This window comes from Crocodylus porosus, unplaced genomic scaffold, assembly GCF_001723895.1.
Source record: "Crocodylus porosus isolate Cpor-Errol unplaced genomic scaffold, CroPor_comp1, whole genome shotgun sequence".
Lineage (NCBI taxonomy): Eukaryota > Metazoa > Chordata > Crocodylia > Crocodylidae > Crocodylus > Crocodylus porosus.
In genome coordinates this window covers 24,288,424-24,311,014 of record NW_017728906.1, presented here as the reverse complement: position 1 = coordinate 24,311,014, position 22,591 = coordinate 24,288,424, and the positions used below count along the sequence as shown (strand labels likewise).

The 22,591-nt window shown below is 40.9% G+C and overlaps 1 long non-coding RNA gene across 1 annotated transcript in view; it reads right to left on the bottom strand.

Moving 5' to 3' along the window:
- Positions 1-22,591, bottom strand: part of LOC109305707 — a 60,210-nt gene that overhangs the window by 28,208 nt on the left and 9,411 nt on the right. The window contains exon 2 of the long non-coding RNA XR_002099672.1: positions 3,017-3,080. This is a non-coding gene — a long non-coding RNA (uncharacterized LOC109305707). The remainder of the gene's footprint in view (positions 1-3,016; positions 3,081-22,591) is intronic.

The window sequence follows — 22,591 nt, the reverse complement described above, 5'->3', positions numbered from 1 at the left end:
GAGGGAGGAGAGGAAAAATTCCTCCTCCAGGGCCAGGCAGAACTGCACAGAGCCCTTCTCTCTACGCTGTGACAGCAGGAAAGGGAAGAAGAGGAGGAGGGGGAAGAGTCCTGCTCTGGGGCCAGGCAGCACTGCACAGAACCCCCCTCCATGGTGAGGGGAGGGAGAAGGAAGAAGAGTGCCCCTCCAGCACTGCACAGAGCCCCCCTCCCTACCCCCAGAGGACGGGGGTTGATCCGCCCCAGCTGCAGTCCCCTGGTTGGGAAGGAGGGGAATTAGCCACCTCTCTGCCCCCTTAGCCTTAATGGCACCATGCCAGAATGGCTTCAGTCCCTGCCAGTGGGACAGGGAAGTAGGGGAGGTAATAAATCCCCTCTTTGCCTCTCCTCTGCTCCAGTGGTGGGGTCATGGCCAGATGCCATCCCAGCATGACCTGATTAAGGCAAAGGGGGCAGGGAGGGGGTTAATTCCTCCCTCTGTCCTTTCTGCCACCAGGGACCTCAGCTGGGATCTGCCAGCCCCAGCCCCTTCCACTCACCTACAGACAGGCAGACTCAGCCTGGGGGGGGGGGGGGGAAGAGGGGAAGAAGGAAGAACTAATCCCCTTCTGTGTCCAATGTGCCTTAATAGGGTTGTGCTGAGATGTGTCTGGCCACGCCCCAACCCCTGCTTGGGCTAGAGAGGATGGGGGCAGAGCCATCCCTGCTCTTTGGAGCAGAGAACACAGCCCAGCGTGCTAGGATGCTGGAGGACCCTGATTTAACTTAACCCAGGAAGGGGTTTGGAACAGAAGTTGCATAAACAGGTTTGACCTAAATCAGTTAAATCTGATACTATTTTCAACCAGGTTTATCTTAAGCCAGTTTCAGCCATTTTGAAACTGGGATATGTGCACTAAACGTATGTTCTGTTACAGGTTTAAACCAGTTTCTGGTCACTTAAACTGGTTTATGTGTAACTTCTCTCCCTAGTCCTGCAGGGGTGACAATTTTAGATCCAGTAAGCAGACCTATATGAACAGTACAGGCCTCTGCCACTTCACCTGAGTAACAGATAGCAGTAGAAGGTTGTGGTTTTCTATGAAGACAAGCAATAGAAGGGATAGGGTAGATTATGAGTGTGTTTGTGTGTTTCTGGAGATATGTGCTGACCTCAAAGGACTGGTGAGTCTCAGGTTCCATTCCAGACATTATAGCAGTGCTTCTCAACTGCAAGAATGTGTTTGGGGCACTGTGATGCATTGCCACCACCACTGCTACTGTGGGGTGAAACTGCCCTACACGCCTCTGTTTTCAGGAGGCATGTTGGAGCTGAACTGAGAAGTGGCTGCAGCAGGAAGGCATGTCTGCCTACATTACACCATGCAGGCTGGTGCACCACTTCTGTTGCAGCTCTTCCAGGTTCAGTGCTGACATGTCTCCTGAAAACAGAAGCATGCAGGGCAGTTCTACCAGATGGCAGCAGCATCCATTTCCAGGCTGCCACCACAGCGGGGTGAAACTGCTTCATCTGCCTTGGAGCCAAACTGGGAAGAGCTGCAGAAGGAGCATTCCTACTTGCACTTCTCTTTCTGGGAAAAGTTTTAGATAGATGTTATCAGTCTAAAAAGGTTGAAAACCACTGCATTAGAGTTCTGTAGTGGGCAGTTATTTTTTGTATTACTATAACATTGAGGAACCTTACAAATGAGCCAGGACCCCAGTGTTGTAGGCACTGTACAACTAAAAAACAACAACACATTCTGCTCTATCTCCTCCAATCCATCCCTGTTCCAATGCTATCTCTTTCTCACCCTGGCTCCTATTCCACGTTCCACACTGTTTAGCTACCCATCCTGGTCTGCAGGCTTCCAAATTCCAGTCAGTCTTCTTGCTGAGCCTGTCCAAAACTGTCTCCAACATTACTCGCTCAGTCTCACTTCCTAACCAACTTGCTCCCACTTTGCCCATGCTTGTTCCTTTTCCTTAGCTTCCAGTCCTGGTCACTTTACCCAGCTGATCCAACTCTCTTTGTCTCTCTCTTCTCCCACCAGAGTCCCAGTCTCTCCCACACCCAGGATCCTTTGTCCCAATCTCATCTGCCTTATCCATTCTCCTGTCCACAGGTCCTGTGCCAAGCAAATCTGCATTTGAAGAAGGCCCACCTGTAGGAGCCTTGAGAGCAGCCTTCCCACTTTCCATTCTGCTCCCACTCAGACCCAGAGCATAACAGCCCAAAACTAGATGTGCAGGCAACCAAAGGCTGCTTATTTCCATGAAATCTTTGATCATTTTAGCTGAGAAGCTGTTGCAAGCCTCTGTTGGGTGTGCACGAACTGCAGTGTCTCAAAAGCTTCAAATGGGCCAAACTGGAATGGATTTTCACAGTGTTGGCAAAAAGCACATCCCAGCCTACAAATGCTCCAAAGCATAAAGGAGAAGCCAGAGCTTCTCAAGGAAGGTGACCAAATAGAAACATTGTAGTCAAAACTACATTTTCTCAAACCACTTTTTCAGAAATGTTTGCGTTATTTCAGCTTAAATTTTCCAACAGAAATAAAACAAGCTTGAAGGAGATCACTGTCAGAGGGAAAAAAGCCAGCAGAGAGAGTTAACATTTAGTAAAGTTATAGGTAACTGTAAACAAGGTCTTATACTGGTAAATGTTAGATAACTTTAGTAGTAGGCACTACTACTTCTAGTCCTGCTTAGAACAACATGCACCTGAATATTACAAAGTGAAATAATGACCAACCTCATATTCAGCTTCTTACAATCATAAATACACCTAAACTCTGAATAAGTAAAGGGAAATAGCCTGAAGGTGAATTCCTGCAAGGGTCAAATGTGAGCTGAAGGTTCTTTATACTTTGCAGAATCAGCTAAGGATAGGTAATAGGTGTTGATCTAAAACTGCTTTAGGACTCAATAAAAATTGTTCAAAAACCCAAGCAGAAGGTTAAAATTCAATTAGTCATACCCAAATCATCAGTATTATACTAATCAAGCAATAACACGGTAATGCAACTACTTCTTACCTTTGGTGTAATAAGCTTAGTGTTTAAATGGTGAATTGTTTTGCAATTCAAAATCCCTGAAGACCTAGAAAATGAAAGCAATAAACATGGTTAGAAAAGCAGATGCTTTTTAAAGTTTGATTCAGGATCTGCTAATTTTATATGATTTGTGTTTTGAGATCTATTTCAAGACTTCAATTACAAACTAATTGTAAAAGCTGTAGCGACTAAGGCCTTTAAAATTCTCAAGAATATTTGTGCCTCTAAAGGCTTACATACAGGCATGAAACATTAGCCCCTTTATTAAGTCACATGTGAAGTCTGGCATTCACAGCTACTCTCAAGCCCCCATGCCCTCAATCCCCCAATGCCCTCAATTTCAACCTTGAACTGATCACACTACTGTTTAGAAATAAGTCGTGCTCATTCCTCATCCTAACCAAGCTTTTGCTTCTCCTTTTGAGCAAAGACTAACAGCAGTAAAACATACTGATTTTTACTGAATTTTGTGCTTCTTATTCTACTTATAATACTAAGGCCAGGGGTTTTGAGCAGTAAATGTATCTCATATCTAAGTCTATTTCATCTTTTCAGCTTATCAACACTCATTTTCTAAATTACTTTTCATAAGAGCACATCAAATTAGGTAAGATATTAATCAATATGAAAATGCTGAAACTATCATTTTGTTCTAAAGGGAATGGTAATTTTATTCAACATCGTGATATGGGATCATTACAAGTAAGCTTGTCCCATCCAATTGTGAAGTCTGTTTAATCACAATGTGAATAAACTTCCCTTGAATTCTTTTGTAAAGAGATGTAATATAACACAGTATCTTCTTATTAAACCTTTAAACCAAATAATCTAAAAAAAGGCACTAAAATTCATACAGTTCAGAAATCAGAATTTAAAATAGGAGATGTGATATGACCATTTTTCCCCTAAGGTAGCTTTGAAAACAGAATGCTTTGTCTATTTGTCTCGGTTCATACTCAACAGGATAGCTGGCAGTGAGGACATACAAAAAGCCAAAGAAGAAGAAAAAACAAAAGTGAGAAAAAATGTTTATATTCTTAATGAAAAATTTTATTAAGAATCTATGTCTCTGTCTCCAGTTCACAAGTAAAGCATTTTTGTGAGTAATCCATAAGGGATTTTAACAGCAAGTTTTGTTGTTTTGTTTTGGCTCTTTTTTTAAGGTCGCATTACATTGTTTTAAAATTGTTAGAAATCTAAAATATAATTAAAACATGAATTTAAATATCTTCTATTTCACATAATTTTCTTCCTTCTTTAAATCTGCCTTTTATTAATGTGCTGTTTATCATTTACCTGTCCCCTGCCCCCCCCACTCCACCTGTCCTTAGCCAGAGATCTGGGGGCCCTAATAGATAAACATATGAAGTTGAAGAAACAGAGGTAAACTAATATGATACTACATAAAACAAGCAGTATAATTTCTAATAGTCAGAAACTTTCTTACACACTGTGGCTCATTGCACTCATAAAGAAGTCAGTACATTGTTTAAAAAATTACTATAGCTTGATCTCTACTTATTGGGCAGTCTCTCATGGGCTGGTTCTCCATAAATAAGGGAAACTATTGCCTGGAATTATCAGCACACATCATTCATTGTAAATCTCTTGCAGGTACTAAAAATAACAGATAATTAAAATGGTTCATATAAGGAAAGGGCAAGTCCATAAACATACTAGACAAGACAAGACAAGTAATTAAAGTAGCTAATTCACATAACAAAAAAGCAAGTCCATAAAGTTGTTTCCAATTCAAAACTATTCTTAAGGACTCTCATCTCTTTCAAAAGAAACATGAAGAGACAGCAGGGGTCATCAACACAGCATTAGATAGTGCATGACATGTGCATGAATCAACTAAAGGGAAGCAACCTAAAACCTCTGGGAAGGATATGACAAGTACTTTCACCTCCTCAGGGGTCTGTATCAGTTCCTGTTTTCCAACATGCTTAAACCCAAACATGACTACTAAGGAGGGATTAATGCTCCAAACCTAGGAAGCCACATCAATACCCACAAAATAAACCTGCCTATTTCTCACCATTGCTTCTTTTCCCCTTGCATCTTAAAATGCAATGAAAGAGAAGATTAAAAACATGCTTTCAAATCATACAAATACCAGGGATGAAACAGTCATTTCCCAATGTTTGTTTTGTTGGGTTTTTTTTAATGACTGAGCAATGCAAATTTTTCATCAGTTTGATACACAAACACCCCCACTGAAAATGTCAATTCTCTCCACCTAGCCCATTCATTTCAATTTTGCATTGGTCTCAGGATCAAGTGGCTAGCCAAATGCTGCTGTCCATGGCATACCTGCCATTCCAGCTTCTGCCTCTCTTTGAAGATGAGCATCTGGCATCCTTAATTTAATGAGAACTACCACCGTGACTGTTCTACCAAGTGTAGAGGCTGGAACAATTTCAAGGAAGGTAGAGGTAGTATTAGGGGGTGCCACATAGAAGAGACAAAGGATTTTTCTCTTTCAGATTTCTGAGCTAGAAAAAACTGTACTAAAAGCATGAACCACCTTAAGTTCCACACAGTAGAGAAACATATAGGTGTGGGGCCTGCATGCTTTCCTATATGTGCATCTTACATTTTGCACTTGGGTGCTACAGGGAAAAATGATTTTAAAAAAAGAGACTTGCTGCACTCACACATTTTAACTTTATTCTGTTTTCAGAATACAGCTAGGTACAAATTCTTCACAGTCATCCTCAGTTCATGGGAAAATGGCTTCCAAATGAACAGCTGCATAAGGTTTCTACAGCTGCTCCACAGCCAACAGCTAAGCCAACAGCAGATTCTGTACAATACATTTATGAGGACAAGAGAAAAGAAGAAAAATGGAGAAAGGAAAAATGACACCCTTGTGCTCTGAGTGGAAAGTTTCATTTCAGTCCTGGGCATCTGTGTTTTGCAAATGCCAGCATGTCTTGCGTAAGTGGTCAGTGCAGGCAGCCAGTCAGTCCCCCCTTCTCTATCTGTTTCAGCTGCACAGAGCAAAAGCGGATCTTCTTGTCTGTACCTTTGAGTGTGAAGTGAATACTTGCAGTGTTCTTTCTCTCTTTCTAAAGATAGCATATCAAAGAGAAACTGAATGAAATGGGTGTGTTTGTACATGTTTTATGGATGAAACAAGAAAAATATTAACAAAAATAGTAGAAATACTTGCACATGGTAAATGTATTTATACTGAAATGGCTTATACGTTATTATATACATTATATCCAATCAAGATGTACATAATTTTTAAAGTCACTGCTAAAATACCTACCAGGGACATTTAATAAATTTACCTGCTCCACAGCAGCAATTAGATTAAGTAACTTAAAAAGAATAAAATTATTTTAAAAACGCTTAATAGGGTTTTTTTAAAGTAATCTTGAGCAACAGAGCCTGTTCAAGGGACCTAATAAATCCAAAACAGCATTAAAAATAGGAGCAGGCCCAAAATTTAAACCATCATTTTAGTGATAGCGGAAAGATAGAAAAATACAACACCCAATCTGATCCCAAGAGGGGAAGAAAGATCAATAACATATTTCCATATAGACAACCTCTAGCACCAGAGCCAAAAAACCTCCTGTTCAGGGTCACTTCTACTTCCAAAGTGACCAAGTAGAGATGAATAGAAACATGTTTCCTAATTAATAGAACACAAGTTCCTAATCAAGCAAGGCAGCTTTCAAATTGATCCAACTAATCTACCCCTGTGGAAAAGTTTAGTTTCAGTAACCTTGCACCCCAGCAAAAGATCACTGCAAGTCATAATGGAAGTCTTCCCTAGAAACTGTGCAAAAGTTTATACATTATGTTTTTAATCCATCTTGGCTTTGACTAGGACACTTACATTTGTTCTACAGCAGTGACCTAAGCAATTAACAAAAAATAGACAAGAATATCAAGGAATGGCTGCTGCCAAAACATAAAAATGCAAGAGGAGGGGGAAAGAGGGTAGGAAGGAGAGGATTGCTTGATATGATATGAATAATTCATTCAAATCCTTTTGGAAATACTTGCAATTAGCTGTCAAGTTAATGGGCTAAATTGTAATAAAAAATTAATTGAATTTGAAAAGAGATATTGTAAGATTTAAGATTTCAATAAGTTTTTGGCATAATGCAGTTGTTCAGATGAATATGCAATGAATCTCTGGTGTAATGTGCCAGTTTGATTTCAGAAACAGGGGCAGGTTTCAGATATATGACTCAAAACTTACTCAAAGCTCATTCTGTCTGCACCACCAAACACACCCAGCCAGCTGTAGCTCTTAGTGTGTGTCACTACCAGATCTCTGGAAGAAATAACCACGGACATTAGCTACAGGTGCACACATGTGGATCGGTTAAACTTGAAACTTTCAGCTATCTACTTCCAATGGTAGAGGCTTACACCTTCTGGTACTAAGGTTCTTAGGTTCAATCACCAATGACAATCAGGTGACCATACCTGCAGTAGTGGCTTGTTACAACTAATTTCTGAAATCAAATGGTCCGTTCCTTTCATTTAGTCTCAAACTTGGAACCTCGCATGAGTCAGCCACTTTAGATACAGGATTTCAGGGGGGCAAATAACTACAGAACACCTAAAAGGGCAACTGTGTCCCCTCAGAGGGCATCTGGTTGATTTGAAGAGTACTGAGCTGTCCTTTTTAAAAAGGCTGCAGAGTGAATGAAGACTCAGACTGCTCTAAGCTTGCCACAGTAATTTTCCCAAATCCTTATGCTCAGTCCAATTGCCAAGTTTACTTCCTTGCCAAGGTTCAAGGCACAGACCTACAGTCTCAATCATTAAGAGGCCAATACATGCCATAGCTACTTCAGTCAAGGTGTTCTCTTTGGTTCAGATAAGAACCTTTCTGAGACGATGGTGAGCTGGTTTTTTTGGGCCATCTTAACTTCATTCAGCCCCTGGGAAAACTTGGCCCATCAAGGCCAGTTGAGTCCCTCAACCCCTGGCCCCTGCATTCTTGGAAAAGTTATTCCATGACCATTAATGGAAGAGACAGGAGGAGACTATGCTCATTTTTCAGGAAAACTTGTCGGTGGTGGGCACTGAAGACCCTCAGAAGGAGTTATTTAGTGCTTAAGAATGAGCACTACAAAACAAACAGGCATTTTGAAAGAGACCACCCAGCCAACTCCATGTTTGCATAACAGAACAGTTAAGAAGTTAGCTTTGTTAAACTGAAGCTAGGCAAAAGGATGGCATTATAAACTAACTTGTTCAGAGTGATAATCCATAAAAGGCCACCCTGCCCTGCTTTCTGCCCAACAGAATGGGTGGTAGCAACACAGAACTTCAAGCAGACAATAAAGAAAAGTTATGATAGGGATATGTTCAAAAGAGAAGAAAATATCCATTGAAAGGGTTAGGTCTCTATGAAGTTAAAACTGATCTAGTGATTTCAGTAGTCCATGGTCTCAATACCTCAATCAGCCTCTTCCCCTCCATTTTTTACAACTGTCAGTACATGTAGGTTTTCCTTCATCTGCAGAACTAGTGGCACAGTAAAACATTTTACTGTTTTAAAAGTAACAACTTCATAATGTCCTCAGAGTACTCAGTATTTCCTTGGCAGATGACTCAACAAATTGCAGGGGTAGAATGTCAGGGCTACACAGCTCAAAATTCAGAAGTTTAGAAATTAAGATGGCTCTTCTTCATTATACCCTCTTAGAGCTTGACGCTTCAAGTCACTCCATGCAATCCTATACAAATACCTGTGCAGACCAGCTTCAAAGGGAGGGTCCTTAGCTGATACAAAGGACAATGTTTCTTACATGACCACTTGTTTCTCCACAACAGCACTTATTTTTTCTTTTTCTTTTTTAAATTAGAAGCCTCGCCACAGCTCTAGTGTAATTTACAATGTCTCCAGGAGCCTTTTCTTCCGCACCAGGTGTCCTTATTAATTAACAGCAACTTCTTAGACCTGGATTTTTTCAATAAGCAGACAACTTCCACAAGCACTCTCAGCAAATTCTTTGGCTGAGCCCTTTGTATGTTCCATGTTAGTCCGCTGTGTGTACTCAGTAGCTAAAAACTCACAAAAATCAAATCGAGTCTCCTCTGTGTTTTTACAACATTCCTAGTCAAATTTCACTTGCAAACCACCAGGTGTTTAGGCTGTAGAGGTACCCAAGAACAAGTTAAGAGAGGGTTATTACATAAATAGGGGGTGGGATATAGTCTTCTCACTCTTCTCACAGTTTAAACTGCTGAACCATTTTCTTCTTCCCCACCAAAAACAACTCCAAGCACAGACCAGACTTGGAAAGTTTCAGCTTGAAAAGCGAGAATCAGAAAAACTAACAACAACCAAAAACAAGGTTTCAAAATGAATATTTCAATTGCTTAAAAGGGTGACAGAAATTGCTGTTCATCCCAAAAGCAATGACCAACATTCTGGTTAAGGCTTGTTATACCCACAGCTGAAAATCTTGTTTTCTTTTTAAAAATTCTGCAGACATGGCTTCTCAACCAATAAGCATACTTGAAATACAATATGCAAAGACATGCCATTATAGGCAAAATACTTTACCAATTCAATTTTAAATCAGAGATTTTACAGGAAGTAGTCAAACGTTCTGTATTTGGCAAGACAATTCTTTATTTCCACTGGCAATCTCATTTAGTGGCTGACTTGTCCTGCTGCTGCATTTCTAGTTATGGCATGATAGTCCCACACTGAGACACTTACCTCACTGCTAGTTAGCAAGTTGGGAGATTCCTCCTCTCCCTACTTCCTTCCCCCTCTATCCTCTTAGTGTTTCTTAGTACAGGACACAAAAGCAGTGGGAAAGACTGCTACCAGCACAGCGGGCCTTGACAGCACCCTAACCTGTGGTAGGATCCATTTGCACTTGACTGATGTATGGCTAAGGATGGACACTACAGCAGGCTGAAAGGGGTGCTCCAGGGACAGATGTCACATTTCTCCCTCTCCTTCTCTCTCAGAAAAGGGGAGGGGAAAAAGGGGGAGAAAAAGGAAATTAGAATAGCAAAAAAAGGAAGCATGGACAGAGAAAAGGGAGAGAAGGATATAAAAGTGAAAGGTAAAAAATGGCATAGAAATGGAAAGACACAATGCAGGGGGCAACAGACAGAATAGGGATAAAGTAAAATAAGGGGGTAAAAAAATCTCTGTGACATTACAGCCTGCTCCCTACAATGTGGCTTGCCTGCTTCGTAGGCTGACACAACATGGTTTAGTCTCCCGAAGAAATGGTGAGAAGAACACAATACTCCATCCATGCAGGGACTGTAACACAGCTTTACATAGCCCTTACAAGGGACATTCTTCTTGTGCATGACCCAGACCTAAGCATTTCAGTGCTCAGATTTTTAGTGAAGGTTCCTTAACTGAACTTTTTGCCTTTAATGGTAAATAAGCAAATCAAGCATTCAAAACAGAAAATCCAAGCAAATATTTCTTGTATGTCTAGACAGCTGTTGCAAAAATGAAATTCCTTTGTTCTCTAATCACCTATAGCAAAGGCACTAATAATTTACAAAAGGGTTCTGCTCTTCTTTAAAATTCTGTACATGAAAGTGTGATATAGTGCTGTTACAAGTCAATAAAGCTGTCGGCATATTGTTAAACACTTACCGAAAATTTAGATTACATGCTATCAATTTGACCTTCAAAAACACACATTTTACAAGGAAAAATGATGCTTCGTAAGTTGCCTTTTATTTCTTCTAAAAATGAATTTTAAAAAACCCCAAACAAACATTAACAAAAACAACTCCTTGATGTAAACCATGTAACATTAAATGTCTTGGTTAGTATCAGGTTACTTGAAGCTCGAGTCTCTGAAAGCAGGCCAAAATTATCAAAGTGCCTAAAACTTTAGTACTTTACTTGCTTTATCACTTAGATTGGTCTATTTAAAAACAGTTGTCTTTAATTGAAAAGTGATCAATCACATAAAGACAAGCTGATCTTTTTATTTACCCCTAGACAAAGATTGCTTTTTCAATTTTATATGGTCTTAATACTTTATGGGTAAAACACCTAAATGAAATACAGAATCATTGAGGCTGTCTTCTACTTAGCCTGATATCTAAACGGGACAAGTGTGAGTAAGCAGTTTAAAAGATATTCCTACCAATGATCAGAAAACCCAATCTCATATTGAGAAGGCAAGGAAGTTTGTACCAGTATTAGTCCTGCAGTTACATACTAGTGCCTTATGGAAAAATGGAATTGCCCATTTTAAAATGGAATTATCTATTTCTGTAGCTATTCCTAATGCATCCATCAGAGAAGTATTTAGTTGCCAATCATTTATAACATAAAAATACTTAAAGGGACATCATACTTTATTTGGGCTGGAACAAAGAAAGCAACTGTTCACTAGAGTTAACCGACAATTTCTACAACTTAGATATGGTATCACAAAACAGCACATACTGGTTAAACAACTGGCCAAACCAGCTGCAGAAAGAGAGAGGTAGTTATAGTAGCTATGTTTGTCTGAAGTCAGTCAGAAGGCATGACAGAGATGCACCTTACAGACTAATTAATTCAGTGTCGTATAAGCTTTTGTAAACAGCAGCTTACTTTGTTAGATGCTATCAAGGGAAAGTTATGGCTTTGTGGTACCAAAAAAAACCAAACTATTTCTTACTAGAAGGATACGCAATTGTTCTGCACCTAACAAAACTGCATAGCATCCACACAGTGAAACTTTTTACAAGGTCTGGACCTCTTTTTTACAGGGAGTCTGGTATTCTAAAATGCTGAAGTACTTTCAAATCAATAGTAACTCTAATAAGCAGTTCTACTGGGGGAGGCTAAAGGAACCAGACTGCTCCAAAGACAATTGTCATTCTTCTTCAAGACCAAGAATAATCTCCCACCCACTGAGGAAGGAAAACTGTTAGTTTCTGTCCCAATCACTAAGTGCAAAAGAGGTTCACTACCAACAACTTTACTTTCAACTGAGTAAGCAGTGTTGGCTTCTACACATTCACTTCAAGCAGTTCTTGTAAATGAATGCAATTGGCCAACCCAGGAAAAAGACAAGGGATTGGGCTGCACTAGAAATTACTATTAGAATTATATCAGCTTTTCAGAGGGGTCAAGGGAAAAGTATTCCTTGGGGATAGGTGGCTGACAGCAACACATTTAAACCATTATTTAGCAAAAGAAACTGAGAGAAAATGTTTTATAGTGTATTTAATATATTATTATTCCATTTGCTGAAAATTCCAGGAAATGACTAGGCCTATAGAGAAGAAGTTTTACACAACATAGCTACAATGGTTTGTAGTTTGCAAATACCGCTTTGTTCATCACAAACCGTGAACTATAGTAAGTAATGGGAACCATAATTGCCACCTGAACATTGTTGCCACCTGAACACCTAAACCCATCAAAACAAGCACACTGGAAAAGTCTTATTGATATGCTATTAAGACCCCAAAAAGAGGAATCTTATCACTGGGAAATCTATTTTTAATAGAACATGAGTATCTAATAGTGAGAAGCAGGGAACTGGGATTAAAGGTTCCTGCATTAAGAAGCTCTGCCACTGTTTGAAGGCAATTCACTTCTCTTCCCTGAGCATCAGTTTACGCCTCTATAAATTTAATACGGTAGTAGGCCATACTTACAGGAGTACAACTGTATCCTTGGAAGCAGTTTTGTAAACAGTTTGGGGGCAATGTCAGATAATCCCCTGAACATGAGCTCTTAATGGAAGGCTCTAGTTAAAAGGGCTAATGCAATCCTTGGGTGAATTAATACCTTGTGTAAGAGTAAGGAGGGTATATTATTATATACCTTAGTATATATATTATAATATTATATTATATATTATATATTATAATATAATATTATAATAACCTTAGTATTTTGTACTAGTGTGACCACACCTGGAACACTGTGCCCATTTCTAGTGTCCACGATGCAAGAGGAATGTTGATAATTTGAACATGGTTAACTGGATAGCCAGAAAAAAGTGAGAGGATTAGAAAACATACAGTATAGGACAGAGGCAGGAGCAATACAGCCTGTGAGCCAGATCTGGCCTTCCAGGGCATTCTATCCAGCCTGTGGGTCCACTAAAAAAATTAGAAAATTAATATTTATCTGCTCCTGCCTGCCTGTCAAAGCTGACAGGAGCCAGGGGCAGTAGGGCCCAGGGGGAGCCAGAGGCAGAACTAAACAACTGTAGCAACAAGTCTGGCCCAGCCCCAACCCCCCCACCCCAAGTCCCTGCTGGAAGCCACTGCCTAGTGGGAGCTGCTGGAGGCTTCTACCTAACTGTTCCTGCCTCACCATGCCAAAGGAAATCCAGATAAAAGTGAGGGAGGACAGAGGCAGAGGAGGACCATGGGCAATTGCCCCATTCTCAGGGCCAGCTGAGCCAGCTTCTGTGGTCCTGGTGCTGCTGCTAGAAACCACATGATGTCATACCACAGCAGGCAGGTGGGGGGGGGGGGATTGGGGAAATGGCTGCAGGAGGCAGAGGGAAGGGGAAGCAAACAGGTGTGTGGAGCACAACAACAGCTGGGAGGGAGTGTGGGTGCACTGGGGCCAATGCCAGTGAGGCCCAGAGCGGGGTGGCAGGAGTGCGGGGCTGGGCTACCAGAGGCTCTGTGGAGCTGGGCTGGCTCCCTCCTCTTCCTGCTTGTGCAGTGCAGCCCAGCTCCACTGAGGGGTGGAAAGTGGCAAGAGAAAGGCAGAAGTGGCAGATGGGGAACAAATGGCAGAGCAGGAGCACGGAACCTTGAGGTATGTAGAAAAAAACATTTAAAGCTGCACCTGTGTCCAAATTGTCGAATCTTTCTGAATTGATTTGGAGGGTTCCAATTTAATTCAGAGAGATTAAAGGGTCTCCTGATTCAATTCCAATTCGGCCACCAAATTGGGCTGAATCAAATCAATGACCAAAGCGTCTCACAGCCCAAATGAACACACACCTAATGCACAGGTAACTTTGACTTGCAGATTAAGGACAGAAATTACACATAAACCGGTTGAAATCTATAATACAACAGAAAGGTTTAGTGCACATAACCCACTTACAAAATGACCAAAACCAGTTTAAGATAAACCTGGATGGCTGTAGTTTCAAACTTAAGTGATTTCAGTTAAATTGGTTTATTGAACTTCCGGTTCCCCTCCAGATTCAAGCTAACTCATACTCTCCCCACATCCCACGATGCTTTACACCTCCCCTGAAATCTCCCCCTCACAGGGTAGGCAGGCTAGCCATGACCCAAGCTTTCCACTCTAGCTGAGCAGGGAGGTGTGCTCTAGTACCCCCACATTTTGGCCTGGGCCATTGCAGGCATGTGTCTGTAGTTCCAGAATCAGAAGTGAATGTCTGTTCACTTGTTTATTCGTTCAGTCTATGCATCTTAGACTAACCTGCGAAGATTGAATTGATTCAGCCTCAGGCTTTTTGACTACCTGTACCTAGCCACAATAGGTGCACCTACACAAGATGTTTGCTGTGCAGTTGACTAATTAAATGCACAGTAAACATCTCAGTGTCTACACATGTGGCCCTAGTAGGACACAAGAAACTAATAAACTCCACAGCAGGATAGTACTTGTAAACAGAAGTACTACCTTGCTGCAGAGTTTTTTTTAATGCAGAGCAGTGCACGTGTAGACCCTGAACCAGTTGGCTGTGGCACAAGGGTGGTTCAGTCTGGGGGCTGCCTGCCAGCTAAACCTACAATGATGCACCATCATGCCGCAGCCAACCCCTTTCACAACACATTGAGCCCAGTAGGAGGAGCCTTAGACTGGCAGGCTGAACTCCTTGGGCTCCCTGTCATCTAGGGCTGCTGCAATCCAGCTCAGTGTGCAGCAGTCCAGGCACATGTGTAAACTGCACATCCAGAAGTTTTCCAGGAGCAATAAACTGCAGAACAATAAGCTCTGCAGTTTATTGTTGTGTTTTAATGGCACATGTAGATGGGCCCTGCAAGTAATTCATTAGTGGCTGCAAAACACTGGGATCTTCTGATGAGAAGTATTACAAATTTCAAAATATTGTGGTTGTCAACAATATTAACACCTCCAAATAATATGTTTTTAATGTCCCACATACCTGAATATATATTTACTATTACTATTATCTTTTTCTCCCCTGTTACCTGTAAATTAATAATAAATACATGAAAAAGAACTATGAATTTAGACTGGTAAATGCAAATGTGGGGTAAAATCTTTTTACTATTTCAACAAGAAGTTTACCTTTTTGCTTAACAGATTTTGAGAGAAATCAATGTGCAGCCAAAAGAGCCAACAAAAAAGAGTAAACAGTTTCTAGTTATGATCCCTTTCACTTCCAACAAATAATGATAGTCTGAAGAATGTTTGTAGATTTAGTGGACAAAAGCTATTTTCCCAAGACAGGCATATTTCAAGTATGACCCTTGTAACTGGATAGGCCACACAGAAAATATGTTTCCTTGGACATCTAAATCCTTCCCATGTGCCAGCTGCTGCTTCTTTTCTCAGCCAAACTTTGGTTTCAGCTCTCTGATGCTTCCCTGCTTCCAGATGCTGTTCACCTTCCCTGTCAAATCCAGCCTTTGGATATGTCCTCGTTCCCAATCACCTTTTTCTCCTTGGATTGGCAATAGTCTGTCACCGGTGTCTACCTGCTCCAGTCCCAAGTAAGGCAAGTGGATATTACAAACTAAATAAACTGTGACAAATTAGTCCACTCTAAACAAATTGTATCATACCTAATTTAAGTGTGTTCAAATTAGTAAACATGCAGTTTTTAAGTTCCAGCCACTCATTTTATGTTATTTTCCTCAAATTCATTTTTAAAAAAAAGAATTGACAGGGGTGGGGCTTTTGGAGACAATAGGTGAAAATTACAAACATATTGAACACATCTACGCAAGACGCTAAGTTGCTTTTGTTCAGCTTTACAGTGACATAGTGTCAACAGGCATAAACTGTGACACTACTGCACAGTAGTGTCAGAAATGACCCATGTGGTGCTGGGACTGCACAGTACTGGTGGTTACCACACAGTCATTTAGTACTTACTTTAGCTAGAACTTTAGCTAAAGCAAGTACTAAATGACTGCGTAGTAACAACTGCACAGTCAGATACACGTGTAGACGTGCCTATTCTGACTGCTTCACACCATTGTGGTGACACAAAGTGGCAATCAATTGACCACTTAAGGCAGGTTTATGGCTGTTTGCATTGCCAGGGTAATACAAAGTTACACCAAATGTGGCTGAATGGTCTCAGGCACTATGGCTGTGTGAAATTTCACCAGCTGTTTCATTTTGACTCTGTTTTGACTCATTTTGAGCTCAAAACAATGAAATTGAAATAAAATGAAAATCTACAAAACAGCCTCTAAACAAAATGAGGCTAGTCAAAATTTTTCAAAAGTTTCGAATTGTTTTGAGTTTCGAAGCAGCCAGAAGCCAGGTGGTGGGAAACCGGAGAACCAGGGCAGCTCTGCAGCCCCATTTGGCTCAGCCAGGCATGGAGCATAGCCTTGACTTTCCCTGCTTCCTGCACCTGGGCTGTGGAAAGCCAATTGCAGTGCAGAGGAAGGGAACTGAGCCTGGGCTCAGTTCCCCTCAGTGCTGCGATCAGGCTGGGGAAGGGAACTGATCCCAATCACTCAGTTCCCCTTCCCAGCCCTACAATCATGCTGGGGAGGGAAAGGCAGTTACCTCTTGATCCATCAACCTAAAGACTGGCAAAAATCAAATGATAGGAGTGGTGGGAGGAAAACTCTATATGCAAGTCAAGCAAAATGAGACTCCCCTATACTGCTGCCAACCCAAATGCTTACAAAAAAAATCATGGGTTTTGCAGGATTTTTTTTTGTTTTGAACCTTTATTTTATATCAGGCCCATATGCCCCTACTACCTACTTCTGCACATGGATCTTGAAGGTTTATACACTCAGGACAGAGCATTTGCACAACTCAGGGCATGTAGGAAATTATTATGCTGACCACTACAGAGCTGCAGTGGTGGCAGCAGCATAACCCATCATCTCTGCAGTTCAGTTGTTGCTGCTGTAGTGAGGCTGCAGGTGCAGGCTTTGGCTAAAGAATGGGCAGTAGCATATCTGATTGAGTAGGGGAGGGAGAGAAGTGAGTAGGATGAGAGTCCTGGACACCAGGCTGGTGATCCCCAGGGAACCTGCACTGTGGGGATGTGTAGCTGCTGAAACTAGTGTTGAGAGTGCCTGTCGCCAAGCCACAGCAGCCAGAGCCTATTGCCACACCCATGCCGCAGCAGCAGCAGTTGGAGTGTGGGGATCCCAAGCCCTTGCAGGTAACATGCTTAATATTGTCATCATTTCCTCACCTTGCTTTGTCCTGGGTGTGCTACACTTCTACCCTTAGCCTCTACTACCACAACAGGTCTGGATGGCATAGAGTAGAACAGGGTCTGGGGCATCATTCTTCCCACACCCCAATGAAAATCCAGGTCCCTCCCACCTCCCCACACCTGTGGCAGGAATCAAAGGGGGTGGGGGTGTGACCCCACAAATCTACCACCCACTGGATATGTCCTGCAAAGGAGTGCACAAGTTGGACAGAGGCACACGGATAAGCAAGAGAAGATATAAAGACAATATATCTCCTCCTTTTACGGTTAGGGTGAGAAGTGCTTCTGCAAATGATCCTCAGAGTTGGCACAGGGTATTCCACGGAGACATCTACTTTCTATGGGATCCGTGTCCTACAGAACCCAATGTAGTGGTAGGGTTGGGCGGGGGGAGGCAGGACTGTTAAAGATACTGTAATGTTAAATCAGTTAAGCATTATCCTACTCATTCTTCTGGTTCTATTCCAACTTCCTCAGTGGGCACTGAAGGCAATTCCCAGCACTTTATACAATTAAGCCTTACAAAAGAATCACCTCAAAAGGCACCTACTGAATTGCACATATTTTACAGGCAGGTAAACTGAAATGCACACACAGAAAGACAGGTTGATGATATACAGAGAACCAGATGCAGGTGAGTCTTACCTTGTATCTCCCTACTTAAACAATAGACAACACACAGTCGCACAATAAATGCATATTTACTATTTCATATTTAATTACAGAATCAAAGTATCAATAATGATACTTAGCATTTATATGGGAATTTTCTCATGAGCCTTCTGTGGATTCTTACTGCAAAAGTCAAGTGACCTGCTTAAGGTTAAAGTGGGGGTAAAATGTTAGCACATGGATGACACCTAGGGAGTTTGAGATTTCAAGTTCCAACTCAAACCTCTAGAGTATATCTTAATGCAGTAATAAATCCAAGGTAAAAGACCTCTCTGATGCAGAGAAATTGGCTGAGGTTTTCACTATGCTATTATCCATTTGTTTTCTTTCACATTTATGTCTTTCCTACCGATTACATTTTCAAATATTTGCACTGGAATCAATGTGCTATGACTATGCTTTAGAGTCTAACTGAATTTTTTATTTGTTTTCAATAACTTATAAGTGACTTAATAGATACCCTAATTGCATATGAGCTAAGTACCTACAGGTGGGTATACATGTACTTCCAACATGTTGTTCATGTTGATTGATATAAAAGAAAAAAAATCTATCATTTCAGTTGGTTTTATGTTTACCTCCCTCTTGATCTTAATCAGTGAAGTTGCTAACACTTTATTTATATAACACTATTTATTTTACAATCTTCATTCCAATGATTTCAAGGACCTCTGAAATCCTTAACTATGTAAGCCTGAATAATGACTCACATGCATACTACATTTACTTGTATACTGCACATACCTTTCCCCACCAAATTCAGCCTTCCAAAATTGGGGTGTGTGTCTTAAGAGCTGACACTGATTTTCCTTTACTGGAATAGAAGGACTATAGGGCTACAGACAGAAATTACACATAAGTCCATATAAGTGATCAGAAAACAGTTCATATCTGTAACACAACACAAGTTCACCACCCAAACCTCTTTCAAAATGGCTGAAACCAGTTTAAGATAAACCTGGATATATGTAGTATCAGACTTACCTGATTTAGGTTAAATTGGTTCACTGAAAATCTGTCCCAGATCCCCTCCAAATTCAAGTTAGCTCACAGTCCTCCTACATCCCAAGATACTTTGTACCTCCCCTGCAAGTCTCCCCCGCCACAGGGTGGGCAAGCTAGCTTTGCTTGCCCACCTGTCTTCTAACTGTCTTCTGCAGTTCAGCAGGGAGATGTTCTCTAGTGCTCCCGTCCCTCTGGATTCTCACCAAGGCCACTGCAAGCATGTAACTACATTTCTGGAATCAATAGTGAATGTCTGTTCACTTGCTTACTGGTTCAATCTGTGCAGCTTAGACTAACCTGAAAAGACTGAATTGATTCAGCCTTGGGCTTTTTGATGGCATGTACTTCGCCTAGGAGGTACTGGACCAAAATGGCTACCAATTCTCCCTGGTGCAACAAGCAAGAGTCCAGTGTTAACCTTGCAGCTACTAGTGAGGCAATAGTTTTGGCTGAAGAGCTACTGAGCTTGCTCAGGGTGAGTGAGCTGCTGCATGCTCTCTGTAGTATCTTGATGACGCTTGTGGTATAGAAACAATACTTCATTATTTAAAGGAACTTGTATAAAGACCTATTTGCAGGAAAGAAGTAGTAGTCTTGCTACTGCCCTTACAAGGAACTGGGGCCTAGCCTTGTTGCTGCCCTGCCATACCAGGAAGTTCCTGCTGCCTTACCCAAGGATGCTCTATTTCCTAGATATTCTTTGTTTCTAGGAGGACTTACTCCATGCCACACAGATGGCCATCACACTGGAAAATCTTTCCCTCTTACATTCTGCCTTCCAAAAACGAGGTGCATGTCATATGTGAGGGCATATGCCACACTAGAAAATATAGTATTATTGTCCATGATTTACTTGCAGAAAAACTGACACACAAACAGATTAAACAGTACAGTATTAGAACCACATTAATTTATAGATTCATACCAAACATAATCTAAGCTGGTACACTCTGTTAACCCAATCTTTTCTCTACTGAACAAGTATCTCTATATGAACAAATGCATCACTATGTAATATGTGAGTGAATAATTAGAGTCGATAACATAGTGAGCAAACAGCTGGAGTCAAAGTTAAGCTGTACAGGCAACCATTATCATTGTTTCCTGATTTCAGAATAATTAACTGTGATCCTTTAATAATCCATTTGACATTGTTTTGTCCTTTGTGTGTATTTTTAATAAAATAAATAAAAACATTATAAAACTCTGATGACTTTGCATTGCTGGAACAGAATGTATGAATTTCATAATGAAGAAGTACTTGGTGAAATACAACCAAAAAATCCTCTTGCACATAGGATCTGAATAGAAAGTATGGTCCTTAACAACATATTTCAGTCTCCCAGGTTAAGTATCAAACAGTATAAAAGCCCGAGGCTGAATCAATTCAATCTTCAAAGGTTAGTCTAAGCTCCATAGTTTAGACTAACTGAAAAGCAAGTAAACCAATGTCACTTTTGATTCTGGTAATGCAGCCACATGCCTGCAGTGGCCAAGGTCAGAAGCTGGGGAGCACCAGAACATGCCTCTCTGCTTTGCTGGAGCAGACAGCTTGGACCAAGGCTAGCTTACCCACCCTGCAAGGGGGTGGGGTTGTGGGGGGGGGGGAGGGTGCAAAACACCCTGAGATGCTGGAGGACCATGAGTTAACTTGAATCTGGAGGGGATCTGGGAGTTCAATAAGCCAATTTAACCTAAGTCAATTAAATCAGATACTACATCCATCCGGGTTTATTTTAAACTGGTGTTGGACTTTTTGAAAGCAGTTTGTGTGTACTGAACTTGTGTTGCATTACATATTTCAACCATTTCCAATCATTTATACCAGTTTATGCATAACTTCTGTGCCTAGCCCCAAGGTCCTAATACCAAAAGGAAGCACAGCAAATTATATCTGCAATAAACTTAAAATGCTCTGTGGGCCCCTTTAGGCCAGGTACAGACATTATACTTTTACTGGTGTAAGTGATCGGAAACCATTTGATACCCATAACAGAACAGAAGTTTGGCACACAAAACTGCTCAATACCTGTAATAAAACTGAAGTTTGACACACAGACCAGTTTAAAATGGCAGAACCCAGTCTAAGATTCCCTCTCCACACACCCCCAACCAAAGCTAAATGTGTCTTCTGTTTGCTACCAATGTAAGCTATGCTGCTTACAGAAAAACACATAACTTAGACAGATTCTGCCTGGGTCTTTTTTGAATGTATGTACCAAGCCTAAAAGTAAATAACTCTTTCTAAAACCTCAATGTAATGAGTCTTAATGTCTGAAACAAATTGAGGGTACACCCATTCTCTGGAACACAAGTAACTGCTAGCATAAAATGAGTGGTCTCTGTCAAAATTTGGAATATGTAAAAGGAATGTAAATCAAGTATGGGAATTAGGTTTGATGTCTTCCTCACAAGATGTTCAAAATGAGAATTTCTGTCTTGCCTTTTTATGTCTTTGTAATATGCTGTTTCTTGCACAGCTAAGTTATTCAGGATGTCTGAGCAGTCCAGCCTTTCTTGGTGCCGTGTTTTATGAGGATTGAAGAAAATCCAAGACAAAATGTACTGCATGTGTACAATGTCTGATTTTCATGTATTACTTATAAGAAAAAATGCAATTAAACACTCAGAAAAACATTCCTTTGACAGAGGAGGAACAAATACTGAAGTTCCACCTCAGTCCTTTGGACATACCAATTCAAAAACAGGTCACAAGAACTTACTTTAGTTTGAAATTTTCAACAGAAGAACGTATTCTTCCACTCAATAGAAGGTTAAACATATTTGCACTAAATGAAAAAGTCAAATCAAAATATTCACCTTTGGACTGATACCAAGCATAGAATAATTTCAGGTAAAGTTTGGGAATAAGTTGTGGAAAAGAGCAAGGAAAAACTGGGTGCATCTGCACATGTGAAGCAATAACTCAGGGCCAGTTTGACTTGGAGTAAACTGTTCTCAGGTGCAGTGTCTACATGTGTCCCAAGGACAACAGCAATTTGAGCCAGGGAAGAGCAGGCCCCAGGCTAGCTGGGCTGCCTGGGTACAATTTATGCTTATGGTCAGCATCTACATATGTATTTCAGCACAGTAGATTATTCTGGTGTAAGGAGCATCTACACCCAACAGTACTATCTTACAGTAGAGTTAATTTGTTTACTGCACCCTAATACTGGTGCATGTGTAGATGCTGACACTTTACTGCAGAGCTAATTAGTTTACTCCGCAGTAAAGTTCAATGTCATGTAAACTTAACTGGAGCCATCTCTTCATTCCTGCAAGACCCTTGGGGCTTTGCAGGAAGTTTTTTTGTTTATTTTTTGCTTTGGCAGGGTTCATTTTTATTTATTTTTAAGCGAGAGAGAGAGAGATCAACAGCAGACAGTAACATATTACTCCAGAGTAAATTAGTCTACTCGGCAGCAAAGTGCACTGTTATGTAAACTTAACTGGAGCCATCTCTTCACTCCTGCCAAAATTCTGGGTGGGGGGGGAGTATTTGTTTGATTTGGTTTAGGTCTTT